This window comes from Antennarius striatus, chromosome 9, assembly GCF_040054535.1.
Source record: "Antennarius striatus isolate MH-2024 chromosome 9, ASM4005453v1, whole genome shotgun sequence".
Taxonomy (NCBI): domain Eukaryota; kingdom Metazoa; phylum Chordata; class Actinopteri; order Lophiiformes; family Antennariidae; genus Antennarius; species Antennarius striatus.
Window position 1 is genome coordinate 5,845,205 of NC_090784.1, and position 8,562 is coordinate 5,853,766.

An 8,562-nucleotide genomic window follows, 5' to 3' on the forward strand; every position below is an offset into this window, starting at 1 on the left:
GCAGCTGGATTAGCTGATGGTGAAAAAAAGCCTCTTGACATAAGGGCCCTGTTTAACTTGGAGCAGCTCCCCTGTACAGAAATGTCACCATTTGGGAGATCAACTGCAGTCATCTGAAAACACAAATTGTACTGCTTCACTTGCTTACGTAGGTTTCCATGCTCTGGAAGCCCCCTCATATGGCACATGGCGCAAACACACTTTTTTTTTTTTTTTTTCGTTTCCAGACTCCATGTGTGAAAAAAGAATAACCCTTCCAGAGGCATTTTATTTTGATTTCTGACAGAACCAATCAGAGTTTGCAATCTCTGAAATGAACCGTTAGACTTTAAAAATTAAAGTAAGGTTAAGGTGCTCGCTGCGGTTTTGAATTATAGTTTCTGTTCCATCTAGATTTCTTTTTCATTGGTGTTGTGCAGCAACTTGTGGAAAATGAAGGCAGATGCAATTAGCAACAATGTTTGAACTCAGCCTTCTGGAGCCGCCGGCACCATGTTTACTTTGAAATCTGATTAGGACTCCTGTCGGACCAAGTTGCTTTAACTTCACCGCGAATAAAGCTGTACAGAATGACTTCAGCACGCTTTGCCCCTGATGGACTCACTTTAACACACCTTTGACCTCACCATATCCTGAGTGACAGGCCATGAGCAAGAAATTTTGGCACATCTCAATTACAAGTACTCCCTCTCCTGCTCTTCTCTCTCTTGCTTTTGGTGCCAAGAACAATATTCAGCTTCATGTCAGAGCAGCACCATACTGGTAATTGATGGTACTCACACAGTACGAAGCTGAGGGTGTATTGCTCCCTTGACATCTTGTTTAGCAGTATGATTGGTTATTGTGGATTTGAGTAGTACCACACACAGTACATTATGGGATGCTAGATGACTTTAATAGCCCGACATCCCTCTCCATTAGATTCACAAAAGAAAATAACTTTTTCATGCATCAGATTACCTCAAAAAGACTTCAGCACAGGCTGCATGTAATGGACTTTTTCATCTTGAAAAGTGAAGAGTAAAGCAAATTTAAAAATTCAAACTTTTGTAAATTCCACATGAACACATTTCTTTGCTCAGGTGGAGCACATAAATAAGGGTCAAAAGTCAAGGACACTTATCCACTATTACATAATCCTCATGTAGAACAAGAAACTTTCATCTCTTAGATGTTATGTGGCAATTAAGAGACAATTTTGACACCTTTAAATTCAGTATTGAAGTTGTTTTCTCATCTTCTGTTATGTTCAATTTCTCATCAACATCATCATCATCCCACAGCTGGTGATGTTCATTAATTTTAACATTTTTCAGATGGTGCAGATGGTGAGATTTCATCCCCTGTGCATAAGAAGCTTGTAACTGCACAGCATAATCTGGAGTCATCAGATTTCACCGTTCCCTTCTGGTCAGTGTGTCCATGACCACAGAGTTGGAGAGAGTGCCATGTTCTCTGTAACATTATACATTTTCAAAAAAAAAAAATTGCAGAGGAAAAGTGAAGTTGTTCTTAATGAGAGATGTGGACATGGGAGCTAAGTCTGCCAAGGAAGGATTAGAGGCTCTCAAATATTGATCAACTCCCACATGTACTTGCCTTGTGAGATACTATTGATGTGCATGATCTCAAGTCACAACTTGACTTACATGAGTATATGTTGGGGAGATGTTATGCCATGCCTGATGCCATTGTGCTGAAGGGTTGCATCATTTTTTTGTCCTAGACATCTGGTGAATAACTTTTATACCAATGCTGTCAAGTGTGACAGTGCTGGAGTCAGCACTGGGCTCTAAATCATGAGAGTGGGTGGTTGATTTATAACCTGACACACACTAGGAGCAAGAATATGCATATATAAAAAGTTTACCAGACATTCATTGAAATTCATATTAGATGCTACAATGCTTGCCTTTGCTGCACACATCCCCGGGTCATTTGTCTTTGGCTCTTATTGATTTGTATTTTGAAAGATATTAAAATGAATTCAGGGTGTCTTTGGCAGTGTCATCCACTCTTCCTATCTTTGATTCATCTGTTGAACAAGAACACTTTCAGGGAACTAAAGAGCTGAGGTTTGTCATGGAATATTAGACCCATCACTCCGGTGTCAGTTTATACTGTTACAGCCAAGGAATATTTTACACAAAACACACACGTAGCATTTTGGATATCTGCTTTGCATGCTGAAATTTACTGGTGGTCCTGACAGCATCCTTGTAATGAACCTGGGGATCATGTGTGGTCAAAACCCTCTTTGTCAGTAACTGCTTGGTTGACAAATAACACATACTTTGTTTTAAATGGACAGAAATGATGGATGACTGTTTATGTTTAGACTACATTCATGGACTTCACTTAAAGTTTCAATTTCAATTTCTTTCAAACCTCTTATTCACCGGCCTGGCTGGATATTAAGATAATAACTGCACTAATCACCTTATTAATTTAGTTAACTGAGGATCTCAAAGTTTCAGAAACTGCAATATATAGTTATGTTATAGAACAGACCACCAAGAACGGTGTCCACAAAATAACTGAAATTGATGAACACCGAAGTATGGCAGGCAACTGTGTTTACCTGCACAGCATGAGCCTCAGACATTTACTTATAAAAATTTATACAAGAATATCCATAAAACCAGGTTAGATAATGTAAAAAATATACCCATGCGCTGGTTAGCTGAATTTAAAGATCAGCAACAGAGAAACAAAGAAAATCTGGCTCTATATGGAGGCCTCAGCTAAAACTGCCACAATGATTTTCTCTACAAAATAAACAAACATAGTTGAAATAATTCACAACAACAGCAAAGTAACAATCAAATTCTTCTTGAACAAATATATAAATATAATAATTAAGGAACATTGGTAGAGCAGTTCAGACCCTAATGAGGTTCAGTGGCTAGGACTGTTTGGGTTGCAAAAAACAAAAATGCATTCTGATATTTATATTAGCAAATATAACAGCTGACTAATGTTAACTTCAACTGAAATAGAAGACAAACACAAACATGTAACACATTATGTGGAGGTGAAGTACAGTATTTTCACAATGAGTATTCAAAGAGTCTAATCTAGTTTTTGGTTTTGCCATTTCAGCCAGTTATTAGCATAATAATAATATTTGTGTGGCATAAGGAAATAAAATTACATTTGAAGAAAAGGGATTTCTTAAATGGTACTTTTTAACTTTAAAAAAAAAGATTGATTCGATGAAACAAGAGAAACGAAAACACTTTGGGGCCTTAGGGTTGTAATATTTCCCTGTTGAACCTGATGTTTAGCTTGAAGGAATATAACTGGTGTTCGTTTCACAAAGCAGATTTAGTGGAAACCCTGGGTATGTTAATCCTGAAATTAGGGAAAACCAGGTTTTCCGGTTTCACAAAGGGGGGTAACTTAACCCAGATGAGTAACCCTGACCTGTTTCATCAAGCGATGTAAGTGAACCTCTGGGTTTGTTACCACAGTAACAGACTTTCTGAAGCTAACCCGGTCAGGAGCAGGTTTTATTCCACAAACCTGGCGTTTCCTCTGACTCCGCCCCTTCCGCCGTTTAATTACCTGGTTGTGTCGGACGGAGGATTTAACCGGTTCGGTTTGATCATTAGAAAAAAACTCAGTCCACGTTTTAGAGGTATTTTAGATGCAAACATGACACGTCCGTTTGACAAGGATCGCATTGCATTGGTTCAGCAGTAATTTACATCGTATTAAATATTATTATATCACGTTCAAATGTCCCGTCATCTTCAGACAGTTACCTTTATGATCGGTACTGGTTCACGTCCCGATCTATCAAACACATCCATGATCTAATCCATCCTCACATTTGCAGCATAACAAATCACAGTCAAGTTTCACATCCCAAATGGTATTGTGTGTATCGCTGTGTTTAGTTTTTTACATCCCACTTCAAAGCGGTGATGTATTGTAATTGTCAGCATTTGTGTGTTTGTCCGTTTTGCCGTCCGTCCGTTAGTCCACCAAATATTTTTGCAACCGTTACAGATAAAAAGATGAGACAAAATGCACATTACTTGGGCGACAAAGGGGATGAAAATGAGCTGATGAACTTGACCTTGACAAAACTAGGTCAAAGTCAAATTTTAACTTTTGTACACTCAGGAACTGGATAAGATAGAAAGACGAGGGAGAAGGCCAGTGCGAGTAAGATCATAGATCAAAGGAAGTGTTGTGATCTATGAAGGTAGGTCAGAGCACTAACTTTGACCTTTGACCTATGCAAGTAGGTCAGGGTAAAATTTTCAATTCAGGGGTGTCATGGGATGTTGCATTCTTTGACTGCATTGGTTCTTGTTTTTCTTTGCAAACGTAGTTTTCCATACGATGTGGGAGACGCTCAGTGTTCCTTACCGTAAAACGGCTTTTACTCTAGTTTGTCAGTTTCCCTGGAGATAAACCTGTCAGAATCATCAAGGAGGAGCTCCACAGGATTACAAGTGAATGATGTAGAAATCTGATGAATTAATTTGAAATTATATTCTCTTAATGACATTGTGCTGCAACTGCAGACTTGCATTAGTGACTTTAATTTCTTTTAGGATTTCCCAATGTAATTGACTGCATAGATAGCACCTACATTCCCAATGAAGGCTCCCTCACATAATGAAGCTCATGATGTGAACAGGAAGTCCATTCACAGCATAAATGTGCAGGTACAAGTAGATTGACTATTGTTTCAACATGTTAAAGACTGCATCATAGATAAACTAAAATCTGTCCAGATCATATGTGATGCTGTAGAATACATTTCTGAAGTGGAGTCAAAGTGTTCTGTGTCGGTTCATAACTTACGGATATGTGGTGAGTCTTACCAGAGCAACAGATTGTAACGTGGTAGGTAGAGGTTTGCAATAACTGACTTGGCCTTTAATATACTTTGATGTATCCACTATACATCACAGATACTTTGACGGCTTTTATCTGCAGAACAAGGGTTACCTTTGGCAACCAATCCTGCTGACCCCTTACACTGAATCAGGACCCCACAGAATGAGAGTCCAGGTAGAGATGACCATAGGCCTGCTGAAATCCTATTTCCAGTGCCTACGTGACCTCAGGATGATCCCTGAGAGGGCCTGTGATATAAGTGTGTTGTACTTCATACTTCTGCCACTATCAGAGGAGAACAACACCCTACCCTAGAATTTGAAGACCCCAACAATGACTCCACCTGCCTGCTATCCAAGATGGAAGAGGAGTGAGAAACACTATCTGCCAGAATCATTTTACAGTCTAACACACCATCACCACCACCACAGTGGGCAATAACAACATACAATACACATTTAATTTATTGACTCATTCATTCATTTTCTGCCACTTCATCCACCGCAGCGGGTCACGGGGAGCTGGAGCCTATCTCAGCTGGCATAGAGCGTGAGGCGGGGGACACTCTGGGCACGACGCCAGTGCACCGCGGAGCCACACACAAAGACAGACAACCATACACACACACACTCACTCCTATGGACAAGTTGGAACCGGCCAATTAACCTGAAGCGCATGCTTTTGGAGGTGGGAGGAAGCCAGAGAACTCTGAGAGAACCCACGCAGAGAGCATGTAAACTCCGCACAGAGCGGGACTCGAACCCGGAACCACCGCTACCCACTGCACCACTGTGCCGCCCACATTTAATTTAATCAAATCTCTTTCCTACTAATACAAAGTTGTTTTTTGTATCGTTCCAAAAGTTAACGTTCCAATAGTTCACATGATTCACCTATGACCATCACCCACCTTTAACTTATGGGTGATGGTCATAGGAGGGCAGATCTATTTCCAGATCTGCCCTCCTGATCTGGTGGTCCAAATAAAGCACTTCATTATCTGTTTTCTGTATTTTTTTAGAAAGTAAATTCTATAAACATCTTTAACAGATAGCTGGGATAACATGTAGGACATTAAAACATGCAGTTGCATATGAATTCCACAGAATGAACCGCTAGTGTTTATTAAGCATCTATATTACTATGTTAAACTGTGCGGTAGAAATTGAGGGACCCTTGTACTGCTAGCCAGCCATGCTCTGTTAAAAAGGATAAGAACATGTTAATATGTCAGTGGAGGAAAAATGTCACATTGTGCGTTACATCAGAATGTTAAGCAATGGAAAGTGAACTATCAGTAACAAACTATTAGACTGCTTTTCTATTTTTCAATGTCTTGTTAGTTTATTTTTCTTGTTTATCAAATAGTAGCTCCTGTGTGTATCCTGTGACAAAAACTGTTATAAGCAGCACAATGTCACAGCTATTGTTGTAAGAACTAAAGCAATGTTGGCTTTTAACAAGGAAACTTTGTAAAATGGCTTTATGTCAGCTCTTGATTTCATTCATTTATTCATTTTCTCAACCTGCTTCATCCACTTGCGCGGGTTGCGGAGAGCTGGAGCCTAACCCAGCTGGCGTAGGGTGTGAGGTAGGGAAACTCTGGACGTAACGCCAGACACACAAACACGCACTCATTCCTATGTAATGTGTATATGCCAATTTACTCTTTTACTCAAATAAAATTGAAAAGTTTAAATAGGTTTCATCATTGTCTGCCTGCTGCCTATGTGTGCTTCTCCCCTGCAGGATTACACCTAAGTAAAATAAATAAATAGACTATTATTCAAGCCGTCTACCTGCCTAATTTTACTGTGATTCCAACTGACCATATTTAAACTAACGCATTGACTCCCATGCAATCTCTATTTTCTTTGCAGCCACAACGTTGTTGCCATTTCTTCCGAAAATGTACTCAAAGTCTTCATATGCATAATTAAAATCTGTACGTCGACTTCTGTAAAGTATGCTGAGCGCTTCTCGTCTGTCATGGTGACTCGTCGAATAAATATTTTCCTAACAATGGCTTTATGAAGTTGAATATTTTTATACAATCATGTGACTTAGTCATTATCAAATAAGATAATAACATGATCCATATTTAGCATTTTACAAATATCTGAGTATTTGTTACCCCTGTCTTAAATGTTTTGAATATCATACTTACAACAAAGTCAGCGTGATAACAAAAAAAATCTTTTCAGAAAGAATAGTCCAATGCTCTTCTCTTTCATATTTTACAATATTTTATTTTTTCAAGTTTGTTATAATTAAAACTGCACATAGTTTGGTTCCATAGTGGGAACAAGAAAGTTTCAAGTTGTACAGTCATGCATCACTCAGAATCAGATTTTTAACTAAAAAGATTTTTTATATCAGAGCCAGAATGCATAAGGGCAACAAAAAAGAAAAGATACATGAAATATAAACATTTAAATGTTGAGTGTGCATGCTAGCTGACGTGAAACCTGTAAAAATACACTGTTCCAGATAAAGTACTTTATTGTGACCTCATAAATCCAGGTTATAACATGTAAACTGTCCGGTGCAATTAATTTTTTAAACAAATTCTGAACAATATAAGAGACGAATCCCAAAATAAACAGGTTAAATTGACCTTCCTAAAATGAAACTGACAACACAAAGAAGTCTTCAACAGACCTGAAGCACTATTTTCTTCTTTCATTTGAGCGGGCTGCCACTGAGCCAGAACTGACTGTGTCAGAAGCACCCAGTAAAACAGCAAATGGCCATGGTTAGTGGTGTCTGTTTATGACTCATTTCTACCTGCTGTCAAGGCACTGGGAGAAGTGGGGGTGAAGGAAAGAGAGTCCAGTACTCACAAGGGAAGAATTGTGTGAGAACATGAGACATTTTCATGTGGTTGTCAAGAAAACAAGGTACTAGTGAAACCTATTAGAGATGGGCCATTTAGTACCTGATATTGTCGGTATGGCAAACATATGGGCCCATTTATGAGGCAGCTGCTGAAGGAGAAAGGAGGATAATACAGTTACACTGCAGAGACAGTCTAACCTTATGGAAGTCAAATGATCGGAAATATACCTTTGTTTTCATTCAAATTTAGAAGCGACATAAGTAGGGGTCATCATGACCATATTTGCCCTCAAATGGTTTTGGTACTGTCAAAAAGACATGCACAGTTTTCAAATTCAACACAAATTGGATCTCTTTTTATAAATGAAATGTTTCACTGTTTCAACACCACAAGAAAATTATGGGAATTTTGAGGACACAGTCACACATTATCTAAGAAATGAGGAAACAGAAGTATACACATTTCCATAAATGAGCACGAATTAAAGGGTAAAATGTTTGTGGATCTCATGCCTATTTCACAAAAACAGGCAGCAGCATACTGTAACAATTTCTCCAAAGGCTGATGCTCTATTACGCTAAAGCCTCATTCAGAATCAAACTCACAGCCCTGTGACCACAATTGAAACTTTCTGGATTTATAATATTGCAACATTTATATCTGGTTTTTTTTATTTGGATCCAAAACAAATTGCACACAATAAACCTCCTAAATATGCTTTTCACTTTTTATTTTCAGCCAGATCCATGTATTATTTTCTGACAAATTAAATAAAAATGGAAATATCTACCTATACATCCCTGTTAAAAATTTGTTTGATTAATTTTTTAAACGTGTAAATTAAGAATAGCTCTACCATGCGTAAC